This window comes from Neomonachus schauinslandi, chromosome 1, assembly GCF_002201575.2.
Source record: "Neomonachus schauinslandi chromosome 1, ASM220157v2, whole genome shotgun sequence".
NCBI lineage: Eukaryota > Metazoa > Chordata > Mammalia > Carnivora > Phocidae > Neomonachus > Neomonachus schauinslandi.
The window spans coordinates 115,608,486-115,628,852 of NC_058403.1; positions in this window are offsets into that span (position 1 = coordinate 115,608,486).

Consider the following 20,367-nt stretch of genomic DNA (forward strand, 5'->3'; position numbering starts at 1 on the left):
TTATTTTTTCATGAGAGACAGAGAGAGAGAGAGAGAGAGGCAGAGGGAGAAGCAGGCTCCCAAGGAGCAGAGAGCCCGATGCGGGACTCGATCCCAGGACCCTGGGATCATGACCTGAGCCGAAGGCAGACGCTTAACCATCTGAGCCACCCAGGTGCCCAGAAATTATGTATTTGATGACAGGGTTCTACATTAGGCACTTCTGCAGGTGATACATAATATACAGTATATGCAAAAATCACCTTTCTAAAATATAAAATGGTTTGAATTATCAAACTCAGGAGCTTTACATAAAAACTTCTAGACCCTATATAAGATATTTAAGAAGTCTAGCAAAGCTCTGAAATGTGCAAGTAGATTTTATTAGATTGATGAACATTTAAAATCTCTACGTACTGCATTCTCAGAGTTACCTTCTCTTTAAAATCAGTTCAGGGGATAGAGCCCCGCATTGGGCTCCTGACTCAGCAAGGAGTCTGCTTCTCCCTCTCCCTCAGCCTCCCCCCTACTCATGCTTGCTTTCTCTCTCTCTTTATCTCTATCTCTCTGTCTCAAATGAATAAATCAAATATTTAAAAAAATAAAATAAAATCAATTCACGTAACATGCATAAGATAAGCTAAATGTTATGATGGATACTGAAAATACAAACATGATTTACACTTGAATCTTGCCTTTAATTGAACTCATGTTAACATTTTTGAGTTGTCTTGATTATTTGAAAACATGTTATCTGTAAATTAGGGGAATTTATTTCAAGGCTTCAATTATAAAACAAAATAAAGCATTTTGTACATACTTGACATTAAGTGCATTATCAAAAAATAGTAACTATCACTGTATGATCTCCTAAATTTCAAAAATGTATTTCTGTAGGAGGAAGAAAATCCAACTTGTGGAGTGGTTTTCCCCTGCCTTTTCAGCAAATGAGTGCACATTTGCCAACTTTCCTCTATACTCATAAAACACAAGGCACTGAATGGAAGACCCCCATGAAATACGATGACATTATCGCTCAGCTTATTAGAATTCTAAGCAGTCTTTTTTATGTTCAAGGATAAAATAAAAACTAAGCAGTGGATCAATGTAATTTTCAAACTTGACCTCTTTGGTTAGATTTATTTCTAGGTATCTTATGGTTTTGGGTGCAATTGTAAATGGGATCAACTCCTTAATTTCTCCTTCTTCGGTCTTGTTGGTGGTGTTTAGGAATGTCACTGATTTCTGTGCATTGATTTTATATCCTGTCACTTTACTGAATTCCTGTATGAGTTCTAGCGCTTTTGGGGTGGAGTCTTTTGGGTTTTCCACATAAAGTATCATATCATCTGCAAAGAGTGAGAGTTTCACTTCTTCTTTGCCGATTCAGATGCCTTTTTGTTGCCTGATTGCTGTGGCTAGGACTTCTAGTACTATGTTGAATAGCAGTGGTGATAGTGGACATCCCTGCCGTGTTCCTGACCTTAGGGGAAAAGCTCTCAGTTTTTCCCCATTGAGTATGTTATTCACTGTGGGTTTTTCATAGATGGCTTTTATGATATAGAGGTATGTACCCTCTATCCCTATACTCTGAAGAGTTTGGATCAAGAAAGGATGCTGTACTTCGTCAAATGCTTTTTCTGCATCTATTGAGGATCATATGGTTCTTGTTCTTTTTTTTATTAATGTATTGTAACATATTGATTGATTTGCGGATGTTGAACCAACCTTGCAGCCCAGGGATAAATCCCACTTGGTTGTGGTGAATAATCCTTTTAATGTACTGTTGGATCCTATTGACTAGTATTTTGGTGAGAATTTGTGCATCCAATCTGTACTCAGAAAACTATAAAATACTCATGAAAGAAATTGAGGAAGACACAAAGAAATGGAAAAATGTGGGGCGCCTGGGTGGCTCAGTTGGTTAAGCGACTGCCTTCGGCTCAGGTCATGATCCTGGAGTCCCGGGATCGAGTCCCACATCGGGCTCCCTGCTCGGCAGGGAGTCTGCTTCTCCCTCTGACCCTCCTCCCTCTCATGCTCTCTGTCTCTCATTCTCTCTCTCTCTCAAATAAATAAATAAAATCTTAAAAAAAAAAAAAGAAATGGAAAAATGTTCCATGCTCATGGACTGGAAGAACAAATATTGTGAAGATGTCAATCCCACCTAGAGCAATCTACACATTTAATGCAATCCCTATCAAAATACCATCAACTTCTTTCAAAGAAATGGAACAAATAATCCTAAAATGTGTATGGAACCTGAAAAGACCCCGAATAGCCAGAGGAATGTTGAAAAAGCAAAGCAAAGCTGGTGGCATCACAATTCTGGACTTCAAGCTCTATTACAAAGCTGTCATCATCAAGACCGTATGGTACTGGCACAAAAACAGACACATAGATCAATGGAACAGAATAGAGAGCCCAGAAATGGACCCTCAACTCTATGGTCAACTTATCTTCGACAAAGCAGGAAAGAATGTCCAATGGAAAAAAGACAGTCTCTTCAACAAATGGTGTTGGGAAAATTGGACAGCCACATGCAGAAGAATGAAACTGGACCATTTCCTTACACCACACACAAAAATAGACTCAAAATGGTTGAAAGACCTCAATGTGAGACAGGAGTCCATCAAAATCCTTGAGGAGAACACAGGCAGCAACCTCTTTGACCTCAGCCGAAGCAACTTCTTCCTAGAAACATCACCAAAGGCAAGGAAGCAAGGGCAATAATTAACTATTGGGACTTCATCAAGATAAAAAGCTTTTGCACAGCAAAGGAAACAGTCAACAAACCAAAAGACAACTGACAGAATGGGAGAAGATATTTGCAAATGACATATCACATAAAGGGCTAATATCCAAAATCTTTAAAGAACTTACCAAACTCAACACCCAAAGAACAAATGATCCAATCAAGAAATGGGCAGAAGACATGAACAGACATTTCTGCAAAGAAGACATCCAAATGGCCAACAGACACATGAGAAAGTGCTCAACATTGCTCGGCATCAGGGAAATCCAAATCAAAACCTCAATGAGATACCACCTCACACCAGTCAGAATAGCTAAAATTGACAAGTCAGGAAAAGACAGATGTTGGTGAGGATGTGGAGAAAGGGGAACCCTCCTATACTATTGGTGGGAATGCAAGCTGGTGCAGCCACTCTGGAAAACAGTATGGAGGTTCCTCAAAAAGTTGAAAATAGAGCTATGATATGATCCAGCAATTGCACTACTGGGTATTTACCCCAAAGATACAAATGTAGGGATCTGAAGGATTACATGCACCCCAATGTTTATAGCAGCAATGTCCACAATAGCCAAACTATGGAAAGAGCCAAGATGTCCATCGACAGATGAATGGATAAAGAAGATGTGGTGTATATATATACAATGGAATATTATGCAGCCATCAAAAGGAATGAAATCTTGCCATTTGCAACGACGTGGATGGAACTGGAGGGTATTATGCTGAGTAAAATAAGTCAATCAGAGAAAGACATGTATCATATGACCTCACTGATATGAGAAATTCTTAATCTCAGGAAACAAACTGAGGGTTGCTAGAGTGGTGGGGGTGGGAGGGATGGGGTGGCTGGGTGATAGACATTGGGGAGGGTATGTGCTGTGGTGAGCGCTATGAATTGTGTAAGACTGTTGAATCACAGGTCTATACCTCTGAAACAAATAGTACATTATATGTTAAAAAAAAAAAAGAAGATAGCAGGAAGGGAAGAATGAAGGGGGGGAAATTGGAGGGGGAGATGAACCATGAGAGATGATGGACTCTGAAAAACAAACTGAGGGTTCTAGAGGGGATGGGTTAGCCTGGTGATGGGTATTAAAGAGGGCACGTGCTGAATGGAGCAGTGGGTGTTATACACAAACAATGAATAATGGAACACTACATCAAAAACTAATTATATAATGTATGGTGATTAACATAACATAATAAAATAGAAAAAATAAAAAAATAAAATAACCCCCCCCCCAAAAAATGCATTATCTTTGGTAATAACATCTTTTTGAAAAGTGAATCACTCAAGCAAGCATAAAAAGTTTTATTTTTACTTGCTTGCTTCCACAAAGATTATTGAGAAAAAAAAAAATTTCTACCTTGAAAACACAATATTGTACTTTTCAACTGCCCAGATGAAATATTCTTTGAAAAAAGAAAAACAGAAATTGAACTCTTTGGAAAATTGAACTAGTGTTTGACTACAGCTATGTTCTTTTCTGTTATAATTTATTTTTCTACCTGTGTGCTATCACCACTTTTTTTTTCCTATGTAAATCCAAATGCCTCATTTAAAATCCATTCTTTTTATAGCTCTAGCCTCTATAAAAGTTGCTTCTACTCTGATTAAAGCAACTTGCAAATTTTAGATATCATTTCGGAAGTATGACATCAATTAGAATGTCAGGATCATATATTAGAGATGGAAAAGAATCTTAGAAGTTCTGTATCCCAACACTTTAATTTTACAAATGACAAAACAAATGTTCAGAGAACCTTCAGAGAAGGTTCCAAATCTTTTAATCTCTTTAACCTATTTGCTGAAAAAGCCCAGAATAGATTCCCATCTCCTAACTCAAAGGCCAATGTTCTCAATATTCCACTTGTCACCCCATTACTCTCTCTCCTGTATAAAATCGCCACACATCCTTATATAATATTTGCATTTAATACTCCAGTGATTATTACTTTCAGTAGTACCTTAAGTCAATTTTGGTCAAATGTCTTTGCTTTACTCTCTACATACAAAATAAAGAATTTTGAGATACTATAATTCCAAATCAGTAAGAAATTAATTTTCTGTTTTGAAAAATCTAACTTATAAAGCATTATGACAGTTGAAGTTTTCCCAAAGTGATGCTACATAATACTGAGTACATGGACAAGGATCCATTACCTTAGCAACAAAAAGAGACAAAGGAAGTCTTACGGTGACTCAAAAATACATTTAAACAGTCACAAAGACTTCCAGTTAAAATGGCAAAAGGAGCCCATGCTTTGATTCACCACTTATACTGCAAATACACATGGAAAGACTGGAAAATAAAAACCAAAACAAAATTGCCACACATAAAAATAAAACAAACACCCATCCCCAATCGTCCAGACATGGAATATAAATGCTGAGCAATGATCAATACTATGACTTTGGAGACAACAGATTCAGAGGTCATTATAATTCTGATTCTGGACAAAGACCCTGAGTGGAAACAGATGGAGGCAACTCATAAGGGATGGGGAAACAAAGCAATACATCAGAGAGAAAATAAATGAATAAATTAATAAACAAATCAATTCCAATGAGCTAGCCAACACAAATTATAAATCACATGGAGCAAAGTAAGGCTAAGAAGGATATCCAACCTATATGTAACACATTTATCCCAGATGCAATTAATTATATGGAATAATGACAAAGTGTTTTACACAAATACTTGTAAAATGCATGAAGAATAGTGAAAACTTAAAGCACAAAACGTGGTAACAAAATCAGCTGAAACAGAAAAAGAACAGGTGGTGTGGGAAATCTTGGAAATGAAAAATGTTATTTAATAAAATGTCACTAGAAAAGCCACAGTTTCTTGGAAAATTGCTGAACTGGAAAATACTGATAGATTTACTATATACTAATAGTTTAAAGAGTTTCATCATATATCTTCAAATAGGCTTTTCAGAAGAAGTCAACTGAGCAAGTGGCTGAATTTTTCCTTTTGTTGTTGTTGTTGATTTACATTTTTTTCTTTTTATTCCTGAAATAATGCAGTTCACTATCGATCAAGATATGAGCTTATCTTTATTTTGCTCTCTGCTAGGAATATACTTTCAAAGTAAAAATAGTCTACCAAAAAGTAATTATGAAGAGTGCATAAGTTCATCAGCAAAACTGCTAAATGATACACAAGATGACAATGTAATTCTTTCCCACTGCTTTGGAAAAGTAACTGTCAACTCCAAATATTATAACCTGCCAAGCTATCATTCAAGTGTAATGACTTATGAAATAAGAAGCCAGAAAGAATGTTGAGGACAAAAGAGAACAAAAATTAATAAAAAATATGTTGACAAAAATACTTAACTATTGACTACAAGACAACTAATCTTTATGTTTAAAAAAAACTCAAACTACATTTCAAAGCAATGATAAGAATGCTACAATATACTATCAGATATGCAATGGATGGTTAGAGTGCAATAAAAGCCTTGTCAGATTTAGGCTGACATATGACATAGTTACACAGCAGAATAAATTGAGATTTAATGAAAAATCAGCATTACTTATATGGAGTAAAATATACACATAGTCTATAGCTTAGTAGCAGACCAAAAGGGAAGAGAGTAAGGGAAGAAGAAAGGAAAGAAAGAATGAAGAAAAGAATGAAAGAATAGGAAACCTGATCAATCTCACAGAAGTTAGAAAGGGGGCTAAAGGAGAAAAATGAAGGTACTCAGTAAACAACAAAAATATATGATCTACAAATAAGTCTAAATATTTCAGCAATAGAGATGTCCACCCCTAAGAAATTACACAAGTACTTAGATTATATATTTTTAAATCAAGCTATACACTACTTTAACAAAACACATTTAGGGGCGCCTGGGTAACTCAGTCCATTAAAGCAACTGTCTTCCACTCGGGTCATGATCCCATGGTCCTGGGATGGAGCCCCACATCAGGCTCCCTGCCCAGTGGTGGGCCTGCTTCTTCCTTACCCTCTCTGCTGCTCCCCCTGTCTGTGCTCTCCTGCTCTCTCTCTGTCAAATAAATAAATAAAATCTTTTAAAAAAACACATCTAAGAGCGAAACTATACATTAATTTTCAAAATAAAGCAGTACAAACAGATATGGCACAAATATGATGATATTATCAACCAAAATATAATTAAGGGAGAAAAGCAATAAAAATAAAGCAGGATATGACCATAATATTTGATATAACAATAATATTATGATCTAAGTATTTATGATATAAATATTTAAAATATGAAACAATAAATATCTGTAATTTATACAAATTTAGAAAATATAATAGTTATAAAAATTATGAAAAATAATATAATAATCCAAGAACACAAAATCATGACATTATATAATAAAAATGAACTTGTAAAGAGTTAAAATAATAACACAGATAACTGAAGAAAATTGTACAAAGAAATTAGCAAATCTTGACCTTCAAGTCTTTGATATGCATACTTTTATCACATAAGGATAAATCAATCAGGCCAAAATTTTTAGTAAGAATAAGAAAACTTTAAATAAATATTTACACATATGTTTTATACACATACACACAAACATTACCAATCGTAGAAAGTATTTTTCAAGTACATACGTTATATTTACAAAAAAAATAAAAAGCATGACCATGTCTGGACTCATAGTCTCATCAAATTTCAAATAATTGCTATCCTACCAACAAAAAGTATGAACCAAGATAAAATTCAATAATGTATCAACAATAAAATTATAGCTAAAACTCACAGCACATTTACAAATACACTGTAAAAACCGTATGTTTAGAAATTTGAAAATGTAATCCTAAATAATTTATGGGTTAAAGAGGAAAGCACTAGAGAAATTACATAGTAAACAACAATGAAAGACTCATATAAAACTTAAAGAATGCAGTGAAAATAATACCTAGAGATAAATTTATAACTTTGAGAGAAAAAACTGAATGGTTCTTGACTGAAAATAAGTAAAAAGAAGCTGCCAAAACAAAGTGGGAAGGAAGAGGAATTGGGAGGAGGGAAGGATTAGTCAAACTTTGCTAAAATATGAAGAGGCAACCAAAATCACTCCTTCATAAGTTCACCAGTTCTGGTCAGGTTTTTAAGTGGTTTTACCAAGTGAAGGAGTACATTTTTATAATTATTATAAATTATCTCAGGAGATAGATTAGATGAAGTTAATTAATGCTTCTGTAACAGTAATAATTTTATATCAAAAATCAATATATACAAGTATTCTAAGTTTTTTAAAAAAAAAGAAAAAGAAACTAGTACATCAATTTCAGCAGCCCATAAAAATTTTTTTTAATTAAAAAGCACTGTGGCTAAATACATTTCTTTAAAGTAAGTCAAAGATATTTCAATATTAGAAGATTGCATTGACATATTAGAACACAGTGATAGATTAAAGGTGAAACTATGTGATCATTACAATACTTCCAGGGAAAAAAAATCAATCATTACAAAATAAATAGCACTAAGCAAATTTTCTGAACCTGATAACCAATTGCAGTATCACTTTAATGGGGAAACTTTAGACATGTGTCCTTCAGATGTAATAACCTGATATGATTCTCTAATCTCCACATTTACCAACTTCATACAGATTATCATAGCCAAGGCAATATGACAAAATAAAAGCTATCAGAAATGGAAGGAAAATGATAAAAAATTATCTCTAATGGCAGACAGTATGAATATCCCCAAAGAAAATCTAAAAGATTAAACAAATCTGGGGCACCTGGGTGGCTCAGTCGATTAAGCATCTGCCTTTGGCTCAGGTCATGATCCCAGGGCCCTGCGATGAGCCCAAGGTCAGGCTCTCTGCTGAGCTGGGAGCCTGCTTCTCCCTCTCCCTCTGTCTGCCCCACTTGTGCTCTCTTTCTCTCGTCTCTCTCTCTCTCTGTCAAATAAATAAATAAAATCTTAAAAAAAATTAAACAAAAGTATAGGGCCTATAAAGATTTAAGCAAAAATCTTGGTGATAAGATGAACATCTAAAACTTGATATATTTCTGTAAATGCATAATTAAAGAGAAACTGTTATCAAATTCAGAGAAACAAAGTAGAACAGTATGTGAATTCTCTGATTATGCCCAATAAGATTTACTATAATTTTTTAAAAGATTTATTTATTTGAGAGAGAGAGAGCAAGGGGAGAGGCAGAGGGGGAGACAGAGAGAATCCTCAAGCAGACTCCCCACTGATCACAGAGCTTGACACAGGGATCAATCACAAGACCCTGAGATCATAACCTGAGCTGAAATCAAGAGTTGGAGGCTTAACAGACTGAGCCATTCAGGCACCCTGGAATTTTTTTTTTTTTAAGATTTTATTTATTTGTCAGAGAGAGAGCACAAGCAGGGGGAGTGACAGAGGGAGAGAGAGAGAGAGAGAGAAGCAGGCTCCCCACTGAGCAAGGAGCCGGATGTGGGACTCGATCCCAGGACCCTGGGATCATGACCTGAGCCGAAGGCAGAGGCTTAACCGACTGAGCCACCCAAGCATCCCACCGCTGGAATTTTTTAAAGACATTTTTAAAACATCACTGAAGGACTAAAATAAGATATGAATAAATGGAGAGATATAGCCTATTCATGAGCTGGAAAACTTAATTTTGTTTAAAGGTCATTTTGCTTCAAATTGTTTCATAAATTAAAGACATTTCATCAAAATTTCAACTGTTTCACTAATGGAAATTGTCAAGCTTGTTTTATTATTTATATAAAAGGAAAAGGCCAAGAATAGTTAAAATAACTTAAAGAAGAGCAAATGTAAGAATTGACCTATCAGATATTTAAACTTTAGAAGAAAATGTAAAATATTTTTTATATCAAAGTAGAAAAGATTTCTAAAACATGGCATAATATACATTCCATAAATGATAACCTTTAGTTCATCAAAAGTTACTAAAACAATGAATGACAAACCACCAACAGAAAAAATATTTTCAAATCATATAACTGACAAAGGATCAGTATGCATAACTTTTAAGAACTCCAATGTATCAATAAGAAAAAGACAACCCATTAGAAAATGAATAAAGTAGATAAACTGGCAACAAATAAAAGTGGAAACCCAAGTGACCAAGAAATGTGAATAGATAATCAATCTCAATAGTAATCAGGTAAAAGCAAATAAACAAATGAATAAAAGGATCCACAAGATATATTTTTTTCATGTTCATCAGTTTGGGAACAATTAAAAATCTGACAATCTCAAGTATTGGTAAGAAGAAGAAATGAAAAACCTCACATACGGATAAAGAAAGGTAATCAGTTCAATCATTTGGGAAACAACTTGAGAGGTATCTAGTAAAGTTAAAAATCTGCATTCATTTTGATCCAGTAATCCCAAGACTTCTTTCCATATGCTAGTAGGGGGAAAAAAAAAAAAAAGAACTCGGGGACTTGTGGAAATGGTGAGCACTATAATAATGGTCAATGTGATATAATTTGTAATAGTGAAAACTATAAACCATCTTAATGGTCTTCGATAAAAACAGACAAATGATTTCTGATATAATCAATGGAAAAGAGAATAGCCATTAAAATGAAGTGTGTATCTATATGTGTGTACACACACACACACACACATATTACATATAAGTTCTGTATTTATAAATCAATGAGCAAAATATGATGCAGAATAACATACAATATCTTATTGATAATATAATTTAAATACATATAAAACAATGTGACTTATTGTTTATAAATACTATATTATATTATAAATACTATATTATATATTATATATATTATATATTGCAAACATTTACATAGAAATGATAATCACACAATTTAGGTCTCACTAGGAAAGGACAATGGAAGATGGAATTTAAAAAGTATCCACAAGGGGCTTCAACAGCATCTGTACTGTAAAACTCATCTTGCAAATCTGAAAAGAATATGCCAAATGGTAAGATTTGCTGAGGCTGGATAATGAATGTGTGAACCTTGTTATATTATTCTCTCTACGCTATTTTGTATTTGAACTATTTCACAGAAAAAAAAACAAAAAAAACAAAAACAATTGCACAGCAGTATCTGAAAGCTCAGTGACTTGAGCACAATGAAAATGATGCCTTACCATTATTGGAGTAGAAAGGGCCTGATGAAATTGGACAGCTAGCACAATCCCAGTCACTGCAGACAAAGGGATTTTTCACTGAAAAGAAGCACTACTTCGTCCAGCGTGCCATGTGCACAGGTTAAATTGCACATTGTCTAAGACTGGCTATTTTCAGATTAGACAGTATTCCTGGTTAATAGTCGTGCTTATGTTTGTCCAAAGCTTTAGAGCCCTTTCATTATTTAATTTTTCATAGTCCTAGAACGTTCGCTGATAGAACATATCTTGCCTTATTGAGATTTCTTGTTTAGATTCTTTTCTTCCCACTAGATTGTTAGCTCCAAGAGTGAAGGGATGATATCTCTATTTTCACTGTGCTTCCTTCAGAGCCTATTAGAGTTTCTGGACCATAGCAGGGTGTTTTGAATAATAAGAAGAAAGAAGGAAGGAAGGGAGGGAGAAAGGAAAAGTTTGAGCAAGTTTATATTAGAGCAGTGAAAAACAGTATTATCCTGATTTTATACATGCGAACATTGAAAGAAAATACAGACATTAAGCCCAGGGTTTTAACACAGGTCCAGTGACTCGAGGCACATGTTCATTCTACTGCAACTTAACAAAGAGGCAAACATTTTATTCTCTTGAGGAAAATTTTACATGTCTTGTAAATTTTCCCAAAAGTTAGTATTAGAAAGAATGATCTCTTCTGCTTTTGTAAGTTCCCAAATTAAACTTTGTTTTTACGTGGCTATTTTTGTGAACTATTGCTAATCAAGTAGTTAATTACATTCCTGGATTGCTCTAGAGGTGCAAAGGGCTAGTTGAATCATAGCAAATTATATGCAGTATTTGACTACTTTTGCAAAGTGTAGAATACAGGTACTCTTCAACAAATCACTAATTTAAGACAGGATGTGCTTTGCACACTACATGAATTGTTTCATTTAGGATACAAAACCTAGAGGAGGGGGCTACTGTTTGGTCCTTTTGTAAGTAACGCTGAAACAAAAGCTGCCAAATAATTTATGTAGTTAGAAAATTGCACAGTTAGGAAAAAAAAAAAAAAAGAAAATTGCATAGTTCGTATCAACACCCACGTGATCTAATACTGGAGTCCACATTCCTCAATATATGCTTACTGCTTTCAATAAAAGATTTTAAAGTAAAAGAATAAAAATAAAGCTTTTTCAGATTGTTCATTCTTGATGTATTATTTTTTACCACTTGGTAAAATAATTTTCACTAATACAGAGTTCTATTCATTCATTTGTCCATTCATTCATGTATTTAAAATATCCCTGCTATATTCCAGGAACTATGATATACACTGGTAAGCCAACCATAAAAAGACAAAGCCAACCAAAACAGTGAAAGATAAACATTCAAAATTAATTACAAATATGTTTGACACTGAAGATGCAACCATAGGTCATTTTATATTTTTAAATGTATTCTTCCCTTAAATATATATTGGAAATATATTGTAGTTACCAGCAAAATTTTTCTTCTCTACTTTAATATTCTTGGCATCCAGAATTCCCTAATTCAAAAAATACTTATTGGTCACTTCTCAAGTTGAGGAGCTGAGACCTGAAGTTAGAGCCATCAATACACTGATACCATCCAGCTCTCATTCTTGTTATCTTATTCATTTACTAACCCATGAATTTATGGAATATTTATTGAATAGCTATTGAGCAAAGTCTGGAAAAAAGTGGGCAGTAGGTTTCATTGTCTTTGTCTTCAGGAAGCTTATGTTCTAGAAAAACTGAGTAGACATATATGTCATCAACTCCACTATACACAGTTGTTTGTTTTAAAGGACATAAGATGATTTGCAATGGCATAAGCTTTCAGAAAGATCATTTTTGACTAGGGTGATCTTGCAAAGTTATAAAGTTGAAATGAAGACTGGATTATGAGGTTTGCTAAAGGGATGAAAGAAAAGAGGTGGCAGAGCAAAAGGGGAAGGCACTGTCAAGTTCCAGAGAGGAAGACAGAATATTATATAAACAAGGCATGATATTGAAGCTGCAGTAGGCGACATGAGAGAGAGGAAAAATAGTGCACAGTGTTGTTAAACTACCTGAAGAAGAACACTTTTCTGAGCATGTAAGGTTTTTTTTCTTTTTAAGTCAGCAATTTAAAATAATTTAAATTTTGGGGCAGCTGGATGGCTTAGTTGGTTAAGTATCTGATTCTTGGTCTCAGCTCAGGTCTTGATCTTAGGGTTTTGAGTTCAAGCCCTGCGGTGGGCTCCATGCTGGATGTGGAGCCTACTTAAAAATAAATAAAAAATAAAATACATAAAATAAAATATTCAAATTTTAATAGTAGCCAAAAAGTGTATGATTTTAGAAATCATAGAAAAGAATGAAAAAAATCCCCATATCCCATGAGAATATTGGCAGGTTTGCAACACTGCGAAGCTGACTAACGCTGTATGGGTCTTTCTCTTGTTTCCCACCATCACCCTTATCCTCAAAGGTAGGAAATTCCCTACCTACCTGCCTAAAACTTTGTTCCATGATAGCTTTTGACATTAATTGGTGGGCATATAAATAGGATGACTTATAGTATATCTTATTTCTAATGATAAGATATTTTATATTAATTCATTTTTAAAAGTATGACAGATAAGAACAAACATATGATTAGTAAATAATCTGGTGAATCAAATATTACTACTTTTCCACAATGGTATATATATTTTGAGGAAAAACAGTGGGACAATGGAATTTTTAAAACATCATTATTCTCAACCATCATTAACTCACACACAGAAATGATTACCTGGTAGAGTGATACCTGATTAAAATTTTGGCCAAATTACAATGGCTCTTTCTAGGCAATTTGGAAAAAAATAATGTCCTTTATTAGTTTGACATTTTTTATACTGTGTACTAATAATATATATTAGCTGTCAAATCATTTAAGTCCAAAATGTTACTTTTCATTGTTGTGATATCTAATTAAATAAATTTATTTTTTACTTCTCATAGGTACTGTGATGCATTTTTCTAATGCTTTGGAACATTTATTTTTTTTAATTTTTTTTTTATAGATTTTATTTATTTATTCGACAGAAAGAGTGAGAGAGTACAAGCAGGGGGAGCAGTAGAGGGAGAGGGAGAAGCAGACTCCCCGCTGAGCACGGGAGCCCGATACGGGGCTCGATCCCAGGACCCTGGGACCATGACCCGAGCCGAAGGCAGACGCTTAACCGTCTGAGCCACCCAGGTGCCCCCCTTTGGAACATTTAATACATTTTTTGTTTAGTATCAAAATAATAAAAATCAAACAACAAAACCAAAAACAAAAAACATGGGCTATTGTTAAGAACAACATGTAAAATAACAAAGGGTATAGAAAGATAATGTTATAATCTACAACCTGATTGATTTGTATATTTTTCAGTAATCCTTTCAACATGTTCAAATATTTTATAAGCACTAGTTTTTGCAATCTTTACAGTTCTATGAGTAATTAACTATGTGTGTGTTCTTTATACCAAAGAAAGGAAAACTTGGAACAATTTGTATAAAGTCACGCCGCTGGTAAATGGCACAAATTTCAACTCAGAAAAAATTTGACGCTGTGATATAGTCCCTCTGTCCTCAAGTCTCCAAATTTGTCCTGGAATCTGTGCAGTTTCAGAAGGCCTGCTCCAGATGTTTAGGGGTACATGCTCATTTGCAAATCCTATACCCTGAAACCAAGATTTGGTAGCTTTTATGAGATTCACAGGAATTCCATATTTTTGATAAGTAGGCCATGAAATCTGATGCATGGGATTCTCAATCACACTTTGAGAATCCATTGTGTGAAGAATAAGATTTAAATTTCTTATCCAGATCCTTAAGACCTTCCATATTTTGTCTATAGCATATTATTGCTGGAAATGTGCTTGATAATCGGCAACGGGATGACCTGATTACTTCTCTCTGTAGATATTTATCTTTGTTCTGGATGCCATCATCCTACTGTCATGTATTCATTCAAGACCTGAATAAAAAAGCCATCTCTTTGTCTCTTGAAGCCTAAAGATGGACGTGATTTCACTTTCTAAATCTCTACCGTGCTCAAATGACCCTTCTCAGATACTGCCTTGTTTTTAGCCATTTGTGTTCAAGTTCTGTCTCCCCTATTTAATAATAAAGCTTTAGAGCTCACGAACCAAATGTTTTTCATTATTATGTTATGTTAATCACCATACATCATGAGTTTTTGATGTAGTGTTCCATAATTCATTGTTTGCGTATAATACCGAGTGCTCCATGCAGAACGTGCCCTCTTTAATACCCATCACCAGGCTAACCCATCCCCCCACCACCCTCTCCTCTAAAACCCTAGGTTTGTTTCTCAGAGTCCATAGTCTCTCATGGTTCCTCTGCCTCTCTGATTTCCCCCCTTCATTCTTCCCCTCCTGCTATCTTCTTCTTCTTTTCTTTCTTTTTTTTTTTTTTTAACATATAATGTATTATTTGTTTCAGAGGTACAGGTCTGTGATTCAACAGTCTTACACAATTCACAGCACTCACCATAGCACATACCCTCCCCAATGTCTATCACCCAGCCACCCCATCTCTCCCACCCCCACCACTCTAGCAACCCTCAGTTTGTTTCCTGAGATTAAGAATTCTTCATATCAGTGAGGTCATATGATACATGTCTTTCTCTGATTGACTTATTTCGCTCAGCATAATATCCTCCAGTTCCATCCACGTCGTTGCAAATGGCAAGATTTCATTCCTTTTGATGGCTGCATAATATTCCATTGCATATCTATACCACATCTTCTTTATCCATTCATCTGTCGATGGACATCTTGACTCTTTCCATAGTTTGGCTATTGTGGACATTGCTGCTATAAATATCTGAGTACATGTACCCTTCAAATCCCTACATTTGTATCTTTGAGGTAAATACCCAGTAGTGCAATTGCTGGATCGTATCGTAGCTCTATTTTCAATTTTTTGAGGAACTTCCATACTGTTTTCCAGAGTGGCTGCACCAGCTTGCATTCTCACCAACAGTGTAGGAAGGTTCCCCTTTCTCTGCATCCCCACCAATATCAGTCATTTCCTGACTTGTTAATTTTAACTATTCTGACTGGTGGTACCTCATTGAGGTTTTGATTTGGATTTCCCTGATGCCGAGCAATGTTGAGCACTTTCTCATGTGTCTGTTGGCCATTTGGATGTCTTCTTTGGAAAAATGTCTGTTCATGTCTTCTGCCCATTTCTTGATTGGATCATTTGTTCTTTGGGTGTTGAGTTTGATAAGTTCTTTATAGATTTTGGATACTAGCCTTTTATCTGATATGTCATTTGCAAATATCTTCTCCCATTCTGTTGGTTGTCTTTTGGTTTTGTTGACTGTTTCCCTTGCTGTGCAAAATATTTTATCTTGATGAAGTCCCAATAGTTCATTTTTGCCCTTGCTTCCTTGCCTTTGGTGATGTTTCTAGGAAGAAGTTGCTTCGGCTGAGGTCAAAGAGGTTGCTGCCTGTGTTCTCCTCAAGGATTTTGATGGACTCCTGTCTCACATTGAGGTCTTTCAACCATTTTGAGTCTATTTTTGTGTGTGGTGTAAGGAAATGGTCCAGTTTCATTCTTCTGCATGTGGCTGTCCAATTTTCCCAACACCATTTGTTGAAGAGACTGTCTTTTTTCCATTGGACATTCTTTCCTGCTTTGTCGAAGATAAGTTGACCATAGAGTTGAGGGTCCATTTCTGGGCTCTCTATTCTGTTCCATTGATCTATGTGTCTGTTTTTGTGCCAGTACCATACGGTCTTGATGATGACAGCTTTGTAATAGAGCTTGAAGTCTGGAACTGTGATGTCACCAGCTTTGCTTTGCTTTTTCAACATTCCTCTGGCTATTCAGGGTCTTTTCAGGTTCCATACACATTTTAGGATTATTTGTTCCATTTCTTTGAAAAAAGTGGATGGTATTTTGATGGGGATTGCATTGAATGTGTAGATTGCTCTAGGTAGCATTGACATCTTTACCATATTTGTTCTTCCAATCCATGAGCATGGAACGTTTTTCCATTTCTTTGTGTCTTCCTCAATTTCTTTCATGAGTATTTTATAGTTTTATGAGTACAGATCCTTTGCCTCTTTGGTTAGATTTAGTTCTAGGTGTCTTATGGTTTTGGGCGCAATTGTAAATGGGATCGACTCCTTAATTTCTCTTTCTTCTGTCTTGTTGTTAGTGTATAGGAATGCCACTGATTTCTGTGCATTGATTTTATATCCTGCCACTTGACTGAATTCCTGTATGAGTTCTAGCAGTTTTAGGGTGGAGTCTTTTGGGTTTTCCACATAAAATATCGTATCATCTGCAAAGAGTGAGAGTTTGACTTCTTCTTTGCCAATTCGGAGGCCTTTTATTTCTTTTTGTTGTCTGATTGCTGTGGCTAGGACTTCTAGTACTATGTTGAATAGCAGTGGTGATAGTGGACATCCCTGCTGTGTTCCTGACCTTAGGGAAAAAGCTCTCAGTTTTTCCCCATTGAGAATGATATTCGCTGTGGGTTTTTCATAGATGGCTTTTATGATATTGAGGTATGTACCCTCTATCCCTACACTGTGAAGAGTTTTGATCAAGAAAGGATGCTGTACTTTGTCAAATGCTTTTTCTGCATCTATTGAGAGGATCATATGGTTCTTGTCCTTTCTTTTATTAATGTATTGTATCACATCGATTGATTTGCGGATGTTGAACCAACCTTGCAGCCCAGGGGTAAATCCCACGTGGTCGTGGTGAATAATCCTTTTAATGTACTGTTGGATCCTATTGGCTAGTATTTTGATGAGAATTTTTGCATCCATGTTCATCAAGGATATTGGTCTGTAATTCTCCTTTTTGATGGGGTCTTTGTCTGGTTTGGGGATCAAGGTAATGGTGGCCTCATAAAACGAGTTTGGAAGTTTTCCTTCCATTTCTATTTTTTGGAACAGTTTCAGAAGAATAGGTATTAATTCTTCTTGAAATGTTTGGTAGAATTCCCCTGGGAAGCCATCTGGCACAACCTAACCCTATACCAAAAGGAGCTGGAGAAAGAACAGCAAATAAAGCCTAAACCCAGCAGGAGAAGAGAAGTAATAAAGATCAGAGCAGAAATCAATGAAATAGAAACCAAAAGAAGAGTAGAACAGATCAACGAAACTAGGAGCTGGTTCTTTGAAAGAATTAATAAGATTGATAAACCCCTGGCCAGACTTATCAAAAAGAAAAGAGAAAGGACCCAAATAAATAAAATCATGAATGAAAGAGGAGAGATCTCAACCAACACCAAAGAAATACAAACAATTATAAGAACATATGAGCAACTCTATGCCAGCCAATTAGATAATCTGGAAGAAATGGAGGCATTCCTAGAGATGTATCAAATACCAAAACTGAACCAGGAAGAAATAGAAAACCTGAACAGACCTATAACCTTAAGGAAATTGAAGCAGTCATCAAAAATCTCCCAACAAGAGTCAAGAACCAAATTTTATTCAGTGTTTTATTACAGATAATGAGAGGCAGAGTGATTCACACAGAGAAGGCTTTCACCAAACACTTTGCAATGAAGCCCCTTTTCATGCCTTGTGCTGGTTGCTGATCCCATTCCGTATCACATCTTTGTAATTTTAAAATGACTATAGTCACTCGGATTCTTCATTTTTGGTATCTGCTGTGGCTTTGGTGAGAGACTGGTTGTAGGAGGAACATAATGAAAAAGATCGAGCTACGTTCAGCTACAGTCTTGGATATTGTGCCGCTAACAGTGGCATAAGATGAATGTATTTTAGTGTCTGTAGAGGGCAAAGGCACCAAAGCCAATAGTGCTTTTACCTCCTTCCTTGGCTAAGTATAAGCACAGAAACCCTGAAAATCCTGGAATAAGGAAGAAGAAAATCTCCTCTCTTCACTCCCAGAAGAGCCCATTGCCAATGCTGATGAGAAATGGAGCTTGATCTACCTCCTGACTTCTCTATCACTTCACCAAGGAGAGAAAGGCAATTTTTTGAGCACTGTAGGCTCATGAAAAGAAAGCAAGTTTCAAGTATCAAAGTCAAGTGTACTTAAAAATAAAAAAAAAAACTTGCAATGATTTTATAATGAGAATATCAGGCTTTTGTTAGAAGAGAGAGCAGGAAAGCTAAAAGGCCGAGAGAGAACACAGTTCCCCCATACCTCTGGTAGCTACTCTGGCTAACGATGTGACAGTCATGCACAGTTTTCCTGTCACGTGTAGTTCAGTTAAAGAATAATATTCGGAACCCCAGTATTGAACAATGCAGGAACTTCCTGAGTACAAATAGCAGAAACAAATACAATGTAAAGCAATAGATTAACTCCTTGTTATAATAAATATCATTTCACTTTGTAAAAAATCAGGCAAACAAAAAACTTCACCTAATGAAAATATTTACTTTCTAGCCTAAATACCACATAGTTCATAGCCAAGTTTATTACAGTGAAAAACTGTAGCCATTACTTGAAGAACTTTTTAGTCCATGAAGAATCACAGATCATTCAAGTATTTTACCTAAAAGGAATCAAGGATTTGAAATCCAGAATTAATTTAGGTGATATAAAAGAAAAGGTTTTTTGTGCCAATATTTTCTCTTTAGTGATCAAACCTATAGGAAAAATGGTTTGATATGTAACTATTTCTCTTTACCTGAATTCACCAGTTGTTTATATTTTGCCATATTTGCTTTGCTTCTTTCTACACATATTTCCTTTATTTTCTCTGAATCATTTGAAACAAGTTGCAGGCACAAGGACTCTTTTTCTGCATATGTCTACTAAAAATAAGGACATTCTCATTATATAAATTTAATCCTAAAAACATACCTAAGAAAATTACAATAATCCTATAATGTTCCCTAACAGACTGTCTATATTCAGATTTCTAAAAATGCCCCAATGTCTTGTATACCTGTTTATTTTTCTATGCAATCCAGATGTATACATTGTATTCAATTATTATGATTCTGTCTCTCTTTCTCGCTCGCTCTTTCCTTTTTCCTTTTTTTTTTTTTTTGAATAGGCCAGGCTACTTGTTTTACAGAATTTCATCATTTTAGATTTATCTAATTTTTGTGGCATTAAGTTTTGCTTCTTATTTCCAGAATCCTGTAAATAAGGAGCAAGTTCTGAAAGCTTTATTAGTTTCAGGTTACTCATTATGGGAAATAATATTTCAAGGCTGATTCTCTGTATTTTATATTGTACCATATCAAAAGGCATATAACATCAAGTTGCCCCAGTATTAGTGATGGTACGTTTAGAACTATGGTTAAAGTGGTTACAGTGATGACTGCCAATTTTCTCCATTCTGTTTTCCCTATTGTAATTAGTAAATATACTTAGCTAAGCAATCTGTGGGGTTATATCTGGCACTATATGAATATCCTGTTCTGCAATAAACTTTCATCCAATGATTTTATCATCCACTGATGATTCATGCCTGATTATATTACATTGTGGGTTGGAAAATAGTTATTTTTTTATTTCTAGCTTATCTTTAGATATATTAGCTAGCATTCTTCTATA